Genomic DNA, 15,906 nt, shown 5'->3' on the forward strand with positions numbered 1-15,906 from the left:
TCCTTAGAAATAATGCTGATAGTTGAGTCCACTTTCCTGTTTTCTTTTGCCTGACAAGCCTGACCTCACATTTCTGACAGCTGAAAGGAAACCATTTGACTCAGACTAATGGGAAAGTAGGCACTTGTCCAAAAATTTGGCCCTGAAGAAAGAGAAATGTTGAAAGATATATTCATGGGACATGCATTGTAGGTTCTTCTCTTGTGTCCGATATATAAAGTTAGCTGTCAGGTGACTGAGCTGACAGTCTGCTCTACTGCAGACTGTGATAACTGTCACATCTCTGAATTTAGAACATGGGTAACTTCTGAACCACAGGTTGTTGGGTCTTAATCTAGGAAGGACTAGGGTAAACATGTATGAAGAAAGACTACCTTGTAAGAGCAAGAGTAATATTCAAAATTTCATTCTAATACAAACAGATAACAAGGCATTGCATTTCTGAGTCACCCATGGCTGAGTAGCTCAGCTGACTTTGTAGATATCTTGAAAGAGCTCTCCCAGCATGTTGGAAGTGAGCTGTCTCCCTCATTGTGCAGAGGAGTAAATGGGAAACCAGGTGGCCTGGTACCTCCCCTGAGGTTCCAGAGAAGCCCAGCTCCTGAGCCATGAGTAAAACCGTGGCTTCCTAATTTAGGGAAATGTCTGACAGAACTGTGCCATTCTGATGAGCGAAGAAGGAAGAACTTCAGAAGCAGAGGTGCCCTGCAAGGCAACAAAGTAAGCCTGGAGTAAATCCCAAGCCCTGTATTGAAGTAGAAAGCTGAGCTCAGCTTTTCACTGTTGCTGATGCAGGAAACAGCTGAAATGCGAACAGCGCCCTTTGGATCCCTTTTTGCTGACTCAGGAAGTTCTTAGCTCAGCCACTTCCCATCGCCTTCTCTCAGATTTTCTGTGTGTTGAAACAGGACCCTTAGTAGCACCCGTCTCTCTTTCTATTTCCATCGAGGAGCTCTTCAAGTGCTGGCAAATATTTAATCTATGAAGAATGAAGGATTGAGCGTTAGCAAGTGTCGCTTAGATCATGACCTCCCCTTTGTCAATGTCAGTAGCTCCCACTGCTTGAGGCTGCAAATCCTCTCAGAAGGGGGCTGTGGAATATATTGGCACACATGCTTTAGTCATAAAATCCTAGTGCACAATGCCACATTTGGAGCTCAAGTGGGGACCAGGTGCCGGAGTGGGGTGAGTACGGGAGTGGGGAGCACACGTGCTGGAGTGAAAAGCTTCACCGTGATGACGAGAGCCAGACGTCAGGTTCTTGCCAGAGAGCCGGCTGGGTCAGGCCTGTCTGCTGTCCTGGCCTTAGTTCTGTGTACCCTCCCTTCTGTTGTCCCGTGCTGACCTTTCCTTGCCTCCCCTACCTCCACCTCTTTTCACTTTCCTGTGTCTAGGCCCACATCTCTAGGCTCCCTTCCCCTGTCCCACCTTACCCACCCTGGCTCACCCCCACGGAGACCTGCAGGCACTCCAGGGCAACCTGACTTTTTTCTACTGGGAGCCCCCAGAGCCCCACTAACCGAATTGCCTCTAGGATTTAAAACACATGAACACATGTGGTATGGAAAGACTATTTGTTTTTTATGGTCGTCAACTATCTTCAACTAAAAAATATAAAATCAATGCGTTCAGCCACTCCCCTGAAAAATTACAGAAAATAAACACAGAACTCCTTCTTTGAAATCCTTGTTACCAAAATTTTACTGGAAAAAAACATTAAATTTTATTTGGAAGTCATGGGGCCTTTATATAGAGATTTATGCTAAAATGTAGAGTTCCAGTCATTCAAAATGTTGTTTGATAATATACTTGGGAGGGTCAGTCTTTCCTTCTTGCGCAGAGAAAAACCAAGCGCTTCCTCCTGTGTTTCTCCTGCGTGTCTCCTTGACTCTCACACTACGGCCACACTCACACAGAACACTTCACTTCCGGTGCTTCTAGTCACCAAATGTGTGGAGGCTTTACTCCCAACAAGCAGTTCTCTGCAATTCCAGCTGGGTGTCCCACAATTTAACTCAGTCCTACCTGACACTGCTCCCGCCCCACTTCAGATGCCAGTCACAGATGTTTGGTCCCAGATCATCCACAGCTTCTGTCCAATTCGCCTACAAATCTGGAGCTTCCACGAACCACTCCTCGGGCTCAATTAATTTGCTGGACCAGCTCCCTGAACTCAGGCAGACGCTTACTTTCCTTTACCAGTTTTATTAAAGAATGTGCTAAAGGATACAGATGAGATACACAGAGTGAGGTCTGGGAGGGTCCCAAGTACAGGTCCCTATGTCCCCATGGAGTTCGGGTGCTTTGCCTTTCCAGCATGGATGTGTTTGTCCACTCGGAAGCTCTCTGAACCCCATCCTTTGAGATTCTTATCGAGGCTTCCTCATGTAGGCACGATCAATCATTAATGTCATTTCCAGCCCTTCTCCCCTCCCTGGAGAATGAGAGGAGAGGGTAAGGCTGGAAATCCCAAGCTTCTAATCATATCTTGGTCTTTCTGACCAGCCCTCATCCAGGGTCCCACCCAGAGTCACCTCAATAGAACAAAAGACACTCTCATCGCCCAAGAAATTACAAAGCTTTCAGAAGCCGTGGGTCAAGAACCAGGGGCAGAGATCAATATATTATCTCATAAGTAAATATACTTTAAAAAATTAATATATTTGGTAAATTTCAACTAAACTCAGTGCTTGTGCTAAATGTGCCCAAGACACACACTTCATTGAATTAGATGTTTTCTGCTGTGTTTTGTAGAGTGTGATAATTATTCAGTATATTATTTTCCCCAATATTTTATTATGAAAAATTACAGAAAAGTGAAAAAAATATGTGGGGAACAATTATATATCTACCATTTTACACTAACATTTTACTACGTTTGCTTTATAAAATGTCTCTGTATCTATATATATTGCTATCTGTCCATCATTCACTTTTCAAAAAATATAGTATTTTTAAACTCTATTAAGACTTACAGAGATAAATGTAGACCTTAAGCTGCTAGCCAAATGATTTGATAAATATGGATGATCAAGCAGATTAAGTTGGCTAATAAACATTACTAGCTCTTAATTATTTCTTTGGAAGTTGTTTTTAACTGTTCAATTTGTCCTGATGTATTTGGTTTAAACACCTCATTTTGCTTTCTCTGATCAAAAAGAAATTATTTATAAAAACCGATTTTACGAAAACATGATTTATGAATTGAAATATGAAATGTGAAGACATGATTTATAAATTGTAGTTTGACTTTGCTTTCTCTGATTAAAATGAAATGGTTTACTTATAATTTTAAAACTGTATAATTTTAATACACATTAATAGACAATTTTTGTATATAATTTAAGAAAAAATATTTTTATTAAAATGTAGTCATTGTTATCTCATCAGTATACAGTAAGTGTTACATACATGTGTATGTGTATATATATGTACTAGAACCCTTCTTTAAATAATATACGTGAAGTCTACACACTAACATACGAATTTCAGCCCCTTCTTCCCTCTTGCCTTTATCTAACCCATTTTTTATTCATTCTTCTTAAATATAGATTGTGTTATATCATTGCCAGCTTGAAATGAAACTCATAAGCAGTTATAATAAAACTCTTGCAGTTATACTAAAATCTCAATCTCTAATCATGACTGCGAAGGTCCTCTGCAATTAGCTCATGCCTCACTCTCTGGTAACACCTGGCCGGTTGTTCCCATACTCACTACAGTTGACGTTACACTCTTACTAGGCTTCTTGACACACTCAAAACTTGGTCTAACTGCAGGCAGGACTTCTGCACAGGCTGTTTGCACTATCTGAACACTTGTGCGTTGACTCCTTCATTCCACTTTGTTAAGTGTTCACTTTTAAGCTAGTCCTTTTCTGATCACTTTATCCAAAGCAATTCCCCATTCCTTTGGTTTTTTTTTCATGCTATATCTTTCATACTAACTTAGTTATTTTAATTGTCTTATGTCTGTTTTCCTCTGCAAAGGGGCAGAGATAATGTTTGCCTTGTTAATGATAATAGTGTCCACATTTAAAAGAGTGTTTGGCATATAACTGACACTCAGTGAATATTTGTTGAGTAAGCAAATAAGTTGTGATAATAGTTAACTTTTGAATTTGAATTGTGCAAGTATTAAAAGAAAATATGCTGTATGCGTTCTTTTCAGAGATTTCCAAATGCTAGTCTTGATTCATGTGGGTTATTTTATAAAATCACTTAGATTATTCTTAAAAATGAAGATTCCTAGGAATTTTGAGATGGTAATCTTCAGGAGAGGATCTTTGAGTCTGAATTTTTAACAAGCTTCCAAAACAATTCTAATGTGCAGCTAAGTTAGTAACTAACACATTTTATGACTCCCCACTACATAATTTTAGAAAATAAAAAAATTAATAAAAGATCAATTTCTAGCATCATTTTTGAAAAAAAAAAAAAGCCAACACTATGGAAAACTTATATCTAAGCCTAACAAATAATTTTTACCCTGAATACAGAAAATGGAGGAAACAACATCAAAACCATGTTTCCAGTAATCTTCTTTTTCTTTCAGTCATTACTCAGGTCACTCTAAATCCTCACTGAAGCAAGATGAGTTGGAATCTTCACATTTTATCTTTTTCAATTCACCAACAATCCTAGTGGTAAAGAAAGAAGGATTCTTTCTGCTGAGTAGAAACTAATGGTATTTTAAAGGTAAGTGTAGCCTGCACCAGAGCTAATTTGGTATTATCCACACAATTAAAAGGAAGTTGTTGTGTCCATTATCCAAAAATTGTTCACATGCATTCAAAACAAGCTACAGGTTAAAATATTTGCTTTTCTAATATGATTTTTTTGGTTCAGGTTAATATACAAATGAGTTTATATCTGAGTACATAATAAATATAAATTGGGTTCCTAGTAAATCATTTAAGGGGAAGTTCTTTCGGGTTAAGAATTACATGTTAGATCTAGACAGACCCTTAGGACTAATTCTTTTCTAGTCTAATGCATCCATTTTGCAAATGAGGAAACTGAGTCTGTGAATCAGGAAGTGCTTTGCCACAGGAAGTCAGGCACAGCCTTGCAATAGAGTGAAGCACTTATTTCAATATCCGAGTCTTGTACAATCAATACATGCTAAATCCGTGCTAACGCTGACGTTTGCGGTTTTAAAGAAGACTACAGATTTTTAATTTGTCTAGGTGTGCTCTAGGCTGGCAAGTCAGCATTTCAATTTGTCCCAGGTCCTTCTCGTTCCTCCAGTCTTAATATTACTTGACTTTTTTGAATGCTCTGTAAATTATTTTCTTTGGCTTTCTCTTACATCCAGCAGTTAGAAGAAAATATTATCCCACTCATGTCATTAGAAAAGGTTCACAAAACAGATTGAATTTTATCTTTAGTCACAATCTCACTGAATGCTGTTTGCCTTTTTAAACACATGAGTAACTTAGCCTTTCCATAAAACAGAAACAATTACAACAGCCCACTCCTTTATTCTGTCCTGTCATCCTACTCCATTAACCCAACCTTACTATGATTTTACCTGTAATACAGCCCAGAAAGATTTGTGTTTAAATTAATGCCCAAAACTGCAAAATAGTCATGAGAATGTATAATTATCACATGATTATTATCATTATGACTTGTTAAGTAGCCAAGGAGGACCTCTGGTGTATTGGGGACACACATCACGTCTCACGAATACGATCAACAGGATGCTGGGCTTAACGATGACATTCTGAGTTATGAAACAAGGTTTCATTTTCCAGCCTGTGTTTGAAGATGTGAATATATAATTCTAACACAAATATTCTCAACTTGTATAGCAGTTTACTTTACAAAAGAGCATGGCAGTCTGCAACTCAAGGTTAAATTGCAACAAATAAATGATGAATTGTTCAAAAGTAGAGTATATATGAGGAATAAGGATGACTATGTTTTATGTGTCTATATGTTAAATATTAAATGCTCCCGAATTCTGTCTTTGCCCTTCAATTCTTTCTTTTACATATAACCAGAATCTACTCTTAGAGCTTTCGTTAAGAAAAAGCATGTCTCAGTGCTGGAGATTTTAAAGTCACTGCCATCTGAGTTTGAATCCCAGCTTTATCAATTCTTAGTTTTGACCCCGATCAAGTTACTTAATTTATCTGAATCTCAGTGTCCTTATTTGTAAAACAATATTAGGAATCTCATAAATTGCTGTTAGAATTAAGTAAAATAAGGCCTCTAAAACACTTAGCTCTGAGCCTGGCATAGAATAAGGGTCAATAAAGTTAGAATATTGAGAAACTCCATAAAGCAGCAACTCTTTCTGTTACTAACAACAGCTGAAGTCAAAGAACAAGTGGGTTTGTACTATATTAATTCTCTTTGGTCAACCAAAGGCCTGAGTCATCAAAGTATTTATATTTTTAATAGGTGAAATCTACTGGGTAATAGCTTTTAGAGTCAGAAGTTTGTAAAATAATGAGTGAAATTTTTTTGAGGGGCTGGTTCAAGATAGTTCTTTTATCATTAGCTAAGTTTTAATTATTCATTGAAAAAATGGCTTACCAAACATTTGAGTGTTGCAGGAGATTATATAGTTTCAAAACAGGCAGCATATTTTGGGCCTTTGCTAGGTTATTAAGTGGTAAAAATTGCCCATAATTTTCTGAAGACAATTGTCTAAAATTGGCTCACATTTGTGTACTTCTCTAGAGAGCTTGGCTTACCTAAACTTTCTTTAGAGATTTTGGTTGGAGGAAAATATTAAAATGGTATCATTTCAATTGTAAAGAGTAATTGTTCTCTTGGCTTATTTATTCGTTTGTTTGTTTGTTTGTTTAATGTAGAAACAATCAGTATGAATTTGAGACAAGTTTTTAGGCCAACTTGATCATTAATTGCCAGTGGTATTTTAAAATGACAGTCTTAAATTTGAACTTCTTAGTCAAAGATGAAAAACACATTGTTAAGGAAAGAATATGCAGAATATTTGGTTCAGAAAGCAAAACCTCAGGCATATGCAGCATGTGACTGGAATGGGTTGGGGATGTGTGTAAACCAAGCTGAAGAAGCCTTCAGGAGACCTTGCCTAAACCCAAGGCACCTGTCCAGCTCCCACTCACTCTTCAGTGAGTTCAAGTGTCATCTTTCTGATGCTTTTCCAGAATGTACACCTCACTCCTCATAGAGCAGTTAAGCTGCTCACAAACCTCATTATTAACACCCTGTTATTGTAGCACTTAATTATAGTTGATTGTTGTAATGTGTTTACCAGTCACTCTGTGCCTAGGCTTTAAGGCAATAAGGGGCAGGGACTGAGTACTTGACACATTTACATTCAATAAAGATAGAAGGGATAGAGCCGAGGAGAAGAATAGGAAACAGGGAAGGAAGAGGAGAAAAAAAGGTCAAAAGTAGGTAATAAAAAGTAGGTAAGTGAGTGGTGACTGGTTTCCATGAAAGCCCAAGGCTACTTGTTGCCATTATTTAAGGTTTCCATGTAAGCAAAACAGTGTTGAAGACATGGAAAGGAAAATGTCACACTGTCAGCTACTGGTAATGTTGATGATGGAATTATGGCCCATTGACAAGGTGAAAACATGATCACTTGTCTGAAGAAATTTGGTTTCAGGAGAGAAACTTATATTAGCATAATCTTTTAAAATAAACTGATGTTGCAAATTCATCATCGGAAATTGCCAGGGCCCCATGTGACGATTATAGAATTTCCTTCTTAAGTCAGGATATTTTTCTAATTCACCTACCATTGAGTTAAGAATACACTAACATTCTATCATGTGCATGAATTCAACAAATCTGCAGATTTTTAAAAAATTAAGAGCTTAATACACAATAAAATAAAAAAGTAAGTGTGGTCATAACTAAAAATCTCATTCCTCATCTGTATACAGAATCTTTTTTCTTCCATTTTTTTTTCACTTATTTTTCCTAAAACTCCAGTGTTTTAATGTGTATCAGACCACCAGCTTAATCACAACTGTCGCCTATGAGAGAGACCGCATGATGTCCTGTAAGTCTTTGTTCTTTGGTTCCATCTTGGCCTTATACCCAACATGCTCACCTCTAAATTTATCAGATCATTTTCCCTAGAATCGAAAAGAGATTATTTTTATTAAGATGATTTTTTACACTTAAAAAACTAAAACATCCAGTTCTGTCTTTAACTAACGAATCTCCTATTTCTCTCTGTTGTCCTCTTTAAAGTTTTGCTATCATAGTTCCCTTTTCACCCACTCTGATCTTTAAAAAAAAAAAAAATTCAGCATAAACACTGGAGATAAATATTCTGTGCCTCCTGTGCTTGACTCAGGAAATTCTGAGGGTTATTTGGAAATGGGAGATATGGAAGGTGACATCGAGGGAGGTGAGTTACCAGAAAGGCCATCTCTTCTGGATGAAGACCTGGAGGTTCTGTCACTGAAACAGAAACCACTCAGAGGTCCCCGGATAGCAGGCCTCACTTCTAGAAAATGCAATAAGTTACATCCCTTGGGACTGTTAAGGTTTCTCCTTTTATTGTAGGACACATGTCGGTCAATAGCATCCCCTTTCACCTAGTCCAGGTCAATTTCTTTGATCTGTCCACACCTCACTACCACTCTTCAAGCAAACCGAATACCTTTCTGCTTCTGCGGATGTAGAAGTCATTGTGTCCTTTAGATGGATGGCTTTCTTCCTAGACCCTTCTCTCATTTAGAAAAAAAAGTGCAGCTCGGTGCCAGCAATAATTTAAAATCACATGTAGAAATGCTACGTTTTCTAGGATTTGATATTTTCAGAAGAATTACTATATTTTGTAAATGGAAATGTCACTACTTAAAACAGAATGCTATAAACAGAATAATGTCATTTGTTTTCAAAGACTATTGATATCCTAGAGTGATGTAAAAATAATAAAAGCAGAATATTTCATGGCCAAATTTGAGGATAAGGTTAGGACTGTAATCCGAGAGTTATATTGAGGTAAACACCGCAGCTGCAAGCACCATCAGCGAGCATTCTTGGGGCAAATAGGAAATGGGTTGAACTTCTAGTGACCACTGAAAGATATTCTGTATAGATCAAAGTGTAGATCAAATGGCCTCTTTCAGGGAGCCATCCCAACACCCAAGTCTGGAAGCTGGCCCCATTCTCTGCCCAGTAGTGGGTGTTTCCATTGGTTAGGCTGGCCCATCAGGCTAGGAGTCTCCTGAGGAGAACAGACGTGCCCCAGAGGGGTTTAGTCAATCTCCGGATGGGAGTAAGTAGTTTGAAAAGCCCCACAATTTATCTTGGTTTGCTTGCCATAACTACCCAATTTAAATAAAAATAATAAATTCTCTCTTTGCTCCAATAAAACTTGAATCTTCAAGGAAAAGCATTTTTTTCATTTCTTAATTTTCATTGTAAAATTACACTTGCCATAATATATTACAGAAAATTTAGAAAATAAGAAATAATAAGACTACTTATAATGCTGTTAACCAGTTATCACGATATTTTCTCATTGTTATTTTTAGAAATGCCTCTTTTACATAGTTGTAAACATAGTGCATACACAGTAGTTATCGCTTGCTAAAATAATGAAACATGTATTTTTAAAATAAGAATTTTTATATAACATTTTAATCAGTTTCTTAAGATTGAGTAAAGTATAAAAATAGAAGATTCTCACACTGTATCCTGGGCCACATATGAGTCTGGAATGTCGTGTCAATGCAGAATGCAGGGACCCATGCGTGCTTCACTATCTGCTGGCCCATGGTCTGCTGGGGCTGTCCTCCTTCTGTTTTGATATATGGCTCTAATTTTCCAGGTCTTCACTCCGCCTCCCATATGGAGTCTTCTCCACTTCTCTGGTTCAATCCCAACATCAAATAATCTCATTTAGATGACCTCCTCCCACACGTATCTTTCTGTGAATCTTTTCAAAACCACAGAGCAAAGCTGAAAGATTTTACAGTGAGTGGAGTGTACCCATTACTTAGATTTTCCCATTAACATCTCACTGCAAGTGCTTTACCAGACCTTGTCCCATGGTTTTGAGGACTTGAACTCTGCCTTGAAGGGGAATTTCCCTGTGGCCTCTGGCTCTGTGTCCTGCCTGGTTCCTTGCAGAACCCATTCCAGCAGGACTTGGCCCCTCAGGCTTGACCCGCAGAACAGTGGTGGGCAGTAAAACACTTCTACTGCCCTTGATATTGCCAAATGAATCCTTCCAAAACGTATGCATCATTTGTAATGCATTCATCAACAATCTATGAGAGTACTATATTCATTCTACTGAGTATCATTTAAGCTTGGAGAATTTAAATGGATAGCATTCTTAGAGCCCTTGTTATACTCCACCTTGTTAGATAGCTATTTATGTGCATATTTCATTTTTATTTAAACTCTTAATAAGCTTCAAGGCAGTAACTTGTCCAACCCTTCAAAGCAGAAACATATTAGTTGATATATGTTTTCCCCCATAGTCCCTAGTGGAGTGACTTGCATACAGAAGGAGCTCCATAAATGTTTATTGCTGGGGAAAAAAGAAAGAGTACATGTCGCTTTTGAAAGATCAGCTAATTAGCAAAGAAAACAACAACTTTCAAGATGTTTAAGAGAATTAAAGTAGGAGAAAGAGTCTTATGATTCATTTTTTTACTAAATTATATTATATGTAGTTTTGATTTCTTATTAATTAAAAGGCCTACTAACTGTTCAGGTTTGTTTTATGTCCAATACAAGGCTCAATAGGAAACATGAGTGATGTAGTTAACAAAATGAGTCTGGGATTCTATATACTCAAGACTATCTTGGAGGTACCAAGAAGAAGATTCTGTACCTACTACAGTGACTAAAACATCATCATAGGCATACACGTCTATGACTATCTCTTTAACGAAAGTGCTCTTAACAAAACTCTGGAATAGACATTAAAACAACAACGACACCACCACCACCACCAACAACAACAAGTGTCCCTACAAAAACTTTGGGCAACTAATTCCCTGTAGTTACTGGATAGCCTGAGTAGACTACACCAGGGTAGTCTGGAAGAGTCCTGTAAGTTCTATGTGGTACCCTTCACAGTGAGATGCTTCACCTTTTTTCAGGTAAACAGTCCAGTGTCCAGAAGACCTGTTGAATGTCACTTCACATCTACATTCTAAAGACTTTAGCTTTTCACACTAGTCTTTACTCAGCCTGTGTCATGGTCATTGCCTACATCATATTTCCCCAAATTGCTCCATCTCTGTAATTTTATGCTACAATATACCAGTTTCTGACTAGAACCATCTGTATTTTTCTAGGTCTCTGGCTTTCTTGTCTGTGGTAACAGATGCTACGTTAGGCTTTGGAGACATAATAGCAGAGACCCTGTCCGCACAGCACCCATCAAACATCAAGAGGCCGTCACACTGGGCTAATGGTGCCACCTGATGGCTGATGTAGGCCAGGCTTTGTGCCGTCTCAATACTGCTCATGGCTTTCCTTCCATCCTTGTCTCATTTTACTTGTTTATCTTCCCTTTTTATTATCTCAACTCATTCTATATTTATGATTATACTTACTCTTCTATCTAGCCTCTATTCCAAGCACAATGTTCCTCGTGTTTCTTGCTTTTTTGAAGTCTTTACTCCCTTCTTTCCAGCATGGCTCCCGTAAAATCTCCCATCCTTAATCTAGGCAATCATTTTCTCTCTCTACCCTTAACCACTGGGCTCCTGAATGCTACTGGAGGAACATTGGTGACCTCAGCTAGGTTCTCAGACATATGCTACCCTATGTCTCCAAAAAAACTATTCCCCTTAACCATCATTCCCATTAAAACCACCTTGCCTCACCTTTCTTAGAAGATGACCTTGCTCCCCACTTCACAGAGAAACTTAAAGCCATTTGCTATGAACTCTCATCTTTCAGCCACCTTCACAAGGACAAAATCAGTTATATTCACATTTTTCTTATCTCTTTTGATCCAGATGTGATCCTCCTACTCTTAATCACTGATCCAGCATTTTCTAGCACCTTATATTTTTTGTGTCTTTTCTTGATTCCCCCCTCCCCCCCATGTAACCTATGGTCAAGTTTTTTTCCATCGTAAAGATCTTTCCTTCTCTCAACCCCAATATCTCCAGTTGGCTAGCCCTCTATCTCCCACTGCTCACCTTCCTCTTAAAATTAAATTTATTTGTTAGTATTTTAAATTTTTTAATAAAATATTTTTACATACTGGAAGGTTTAAAGAATAATGTAATATGGACTTCCAGTCAACATGGTGTAGTAGGTATACTATGTGCTCACCTCCTCTCATGACCACATCAAAATTCAACTAAATTATAGAACAACTATCATCGAGACCACCTGATGACTAGTTGAGTAGAATTCTTATAACCAAGGACATAAAAAAGCCATGTTGAGATTGGTAGGAGCGGGTGAGTATCATACTCTCAGAACTAGGCTAATGGAATAGAAGGCCACAGTACAACTGAAGCCACATGTGAAATCCTTCCCAATAATATCTTTGTCTACCTGAGAGTCAACACAATCCTGAATTTTGTGCTTAATTTTTTTCATTAATAAAGAAAGATTATATACATGGCTCAGGGCTATGTTTAACTCTCAGCCTCTGCTCTATTATACGCCAGAGTTTGGACCATCTGGACATACTAAAGATTATACTTGTCCATTATATCAATGACTTTATGCTTACTGGACTAGAGGAATACAAAGCAGCAAGTTTGGAGGCCTTGATAAAACACATGTGGGAGATAAAACCTACAATAACCTAGGGCCTATTCCATCATAGGGATTTAGAGATTTAGTGAACCATGCTTGCCAGAACATCCTCTCTCAAGTAAAATAAAAAATCAAGCATCTCACACCTTCACTTTCAAAGAAGAAAACATAACTCCTGATAGGCTGCCTCGGTTTATATACCACACCTGAGAATATTTCTCTGGACCATGCACCAAACTCTATGAAAGGCTGCCAGCTTTCCAGTGTAGGAAAGCCCTTTGCAATATGTCCAGGCTGCACTACAAGAGCTCCTGCTGCTTGGGCCATATGATCTGGTAGACATCAGATGTTGATAAGAGATGATGCCTTTAGGGTATGTGATAAACTGCAAAAGAAAAACCACAATGTAAACTTCTTAGAGTTCTGGATAAAAGCCATTCCATCTGCAGCAAAGACTTGGATGACTTTCAAAATGCAACTGTGGGCATGCTACTAGGTCTGATGAAAACAACCTTTTCATTATGGGTCATCAAGTGACCATACAACCAGAAATGTCTGATTGTCATTATGAAGGTTGACTGGGCTCAACAGCAGCTCATCAAAAAGATGATGTGCACAAACTCCCAATATGCTGACTTCCTCAAGAAGACAAAAAGCCACTTGGTGGCAAGTTGACTGCACTGGACCTGGCCCACTCTTGAAGGGGCAATAATTCATTTTTACACTCTAGGTATAAATTTTCCTTTATAGAATAGATACATAATGTAGGTATGAATTTGCCTCTCCTGCCCACTAAACCTCAGCCAGTTCCACTATCCAAGTGTTTACAAAGTATTAGATCCATCAACTGGGGTAATTATCACCCTTAAACTAAAGGATCCACTTATAACAAATGATCAGCAATGGGCACGCAATCCACTGGTTACATCACCTACTCCGAGCCCAGGACCTGCTTGCTTGATGGAGAATGGAGGGAAGGTACACCTGAGGCATAGCTCAGGCAGCACCATGTGAAGATAGGGATCCATTTCATTTTCTATGATGCAGTGCACAGTCTAAGTCGACAATTGTTATTGGTGCTGTGTCTCCATTAGGTGCAACAACTGAATCCAGGGACCAGGTAGTATAAAAAGAAGTGGTCTCACTTAAAATCATTTCCAGTAGTCTACTTGGCAGGTCTGTGCTTCCTGCCCCTACAACTAGGGGCTCTATGGCTTTAAAGGTCCTAGTTGGCACCATAGAACATAGAAAGCATCCCACTGTGCTTTCAACAATGACCAGTACCTGGAACATTGGGCTCATTGTGCTCATGTACCAGTGGGCAAGAAAAAGAAAAAATACTGTTGGCAGTCGGGTGAAACACTGGGATGCTTTCAGCTATGCCTTTGCTCAATTTTAAATGGACACACAGTCAGGGCCTGAGAAGATGCCACAAAGGTGAAGATCTGAGTCAGACCACCAAGAAAGCCACTTACACCAGCACAGATGCTTGCTGAGGGTAAGAGGAATCTAGAATGGATAGTGGAGGAAGGCAGCAATTGTGGATTTGAGATGAGCTTTCACAGTGGGACCAGGGGCCACAGTTCTCAGTTTCCTAAAAGAGGAGAGAGAGAGAGAGAGAGCCTTTAAAGGGTCTAGAGAAAGAGCTTCTTCCAAAATTTTTACCAAAAAATGAATTTAAAAAGCTCAAGGGGTAGAGTCTAGTGAAAGTTATGATGTGTGAAGTTACATCTTGGTGAAAACAAAAGACATTAATATGCTTATTTTATCAGTAATATAATTACACTCTATGATGAATGACATAAAGAAAGACAAGGTGGCATGAGAGGATCTGGTGCAGGTGAGTAGCAAAAGTTTAGCCTGGTACAGGACCATTCAGCCCATTTGGGGCATCCTGGTATGCATAATAAGAGTGGTGAGAAACCAATGCTTGGATTTGAATAGAGGGTTGCCATGACCACATTTTGGTTTTGCAGTTTTAAAGTGGATAACATGAGGAATGCACGTAGGAAGATATAATAGGAGCACACATATTGGACAACAGGATGGATGTAGCTGTGGTTGTCTCAGGGAAAAGACTGCAAAGGACCAGTATCCAGAGGGAAGAGTGTAAGATCAGTTTGGCCTCTGTTATTGTTGGGAAGAGATGTCTCATTTGAATCTCAAACTTGACATAGAATCTAAATAAACTTTTTATTTAGATTTGACAAACAATAGAAGATCTGAGTTTAGACATAAATTTATAAAGCACGAGCCAATAGATGACCCCTGAGGCTACAGGTGTGAGTGTAATTGCCCAGAGAGGGAGCATAGAATGAGTAGATACAGTAGATGAAAACCTCAATCAAGGAACTCTTAATATATAGCAAATAAAAAAGAAAATACTAGTTTATTTCTCATTTCTGTTTTTAAATCTTTCTTCAAGTTATATCTTTTTCTTAAAAATATCCTTATTTAAAACTATACCTCTCTCCCAGAGTCTTACCTTTGTTTACCTATATTATCTTAGATTCTAGACACTGCATTAATTTGTATAGCTTATATATTTAGAACACACTTATTCATTTATTCATGAATTTATCAGTTTACTTTATATTTATAACCCCTTACTATGTGTCAAACACCGTAATAGATATTAAGAATACTAAAACTAATGGATTAAATCTTACCCTTGAATAGCGTAGCTTAGGCTGACATAATGCTTACCTATTTCATTTCCTTTTCCTGGGCACCAAAAAAGACCACCTTTCCCAACTGTCTGTGAAGTCATATTAGAGCCTATTATGAGTTTTGGGCAATAAAATGTGAACAGCAGTATGACAAAGCTTGGTCACAATGCCATACATTCTCTCTTCCCTTCTCCTTGGAAGCCATGGAGTCCATTATGTCCAAGATGGTAGCATCACCAAATGGAAGGATCTGAGCTTCTGAATCACTTGGACGTGAGCTGCCCGAGAGAAACATAGACCTTCATTGGGTTCAGTGTTATTAAAATTTGGAGTTGTGTGTACCAGTTAACATCAATTACTTTGAATTCCACAAACTTCAGTCTAATAACAGCAGTAATGTGAATGCCTCTCTGGCAGAGGAAACAGTAGATACAAAGATGGCAGCCTCACTACTCATACGTATACAAAACTGTGAACTATTTAAAGGGTTGGAGCTTAGCAGCAAGTGAGAATGGGGTAGGAGATCAAGGAGA

The sequence above is a fragment of the Rousettus aegyptiacus genome, unplaced genomic scaffold (genome assembly GCF_014176215.1).
Source record: "Rousettus aegyptiacus isolate mRouAeg1 unplaced genomic scaffold, mRouAeg1.p scaffold_m13_p_15, whole genome shotgun sequence".
NCBI lineage: Eukaryota > Metazoa > Chordata > Mammalia > Chiroptera > Pteropodidae > Rousettus > Rousettus aegyptiacus.